The sequence below is a fragment of the Palaemon carinicauda genome, chromosome 30 (assembly GCF_036898095.1).
Source record: "Palaemon carinicauda isolate YSFRI2023 chromosome 30, ASM3689809v2, whole genome shotgun sequence".
Lineage (NCBI taxonomy): Eukaryota > Metazoa > Arthropoda > Malacostraca > Decapoda > Palaemonidae > Palaemon > Palaemon carinicauda.
The window spans coordinates 53,519,706-53,520,495 of record NC_090754.1 but is presented as its reverse complement, the minus strand read 5'-3'; the positions used below and the strand labels follow the sequence as shown (position 1 = coordinate 53,520,495).

Below are 790 nucleotides of genomic sequence, written 5' to 3'. Positions count from 1 at the left end.
ATTGCATTGTCACGTAATATACTTAGGTATCCCATTCAATAAGAATAGTTTTCTCTCTATAATATGGAACTATTCGTTTTCTTTCTTTATAGAGCGTAAACTAATGTAAATATAACTGGCAGTCGCGTTCAGTAAGTAACTTATGATAACGTAAAACATTTGTTTCTACACTTTACTTGTTCTTTGGCGAATGTATTTTTGAAGACTTGAGTCCAACCAACTAATAAGAGAACAGTTTACAAAGCTGGTAGCCGGGAACGCCAATGAAAAGAGGTGATAGAACTGCTGGATGTGGTGGTCGTCTCTGATTGGTTGAAGGCCGCCTTTGTGCGAGCTGCTGTAGAGTCATTGAAGCTACAGACATCATTTCGAGAAGACGTGTTGTTTAACTAGTGCCTACATAAACAAGAAGTATTTAAGGTAATTGCTGGCTTTTTAAAGTTTGGTTTTCTTGCATTTTCGAGGATGTTTTTAATTCAAAAGTCAAGTTCGAATAATCAGTATCTTTTGAAGGTTTGATTGTGTATTATCGAAAAGTTTTTGTATCTGGGCATATATTCCAAGGTATGTTGACGGCCATCTTTGAAGAGTATCCTAGTGTCTTTATTCATTGTCATTTACTAAGACATTGTTCAATGTGATTTGAGTTCTGAATTGACTCTCCAATCTATATACAGGATATTTAAGGACCTATTTCAATATATTCTCTCATATCTCAAAATTTTGACAGGCTTTTCAATACGTATATAGGCTTAAATCACCAGTTTGGACGTAAATGTAAAAAAGGTAA

The 790-nt window shown here is 34.6% G+C and overlaps 1 long non-coding RNA gene across 1 annotated transcript in view; it reads left to right on the top strand.

The window, feature by feature from the left end:
* Nucleotides 1-286: 286 nt before the first annotated feature.
* LOC137623112 (uncharacterized) overlaps nt 287-790 on the top strand; it is a 90,808-nt gene continuing 90,304 nt past the window's right edge. Inside the window, exon 1 of the long non-coding RNA XR_011040555.1 lies at nt 287-420. This is a non-coding gene — a long non-coding RNA (uncharacterized lncRNA). The remainder of the gene's footprint in view (nt 421-790) is intronic.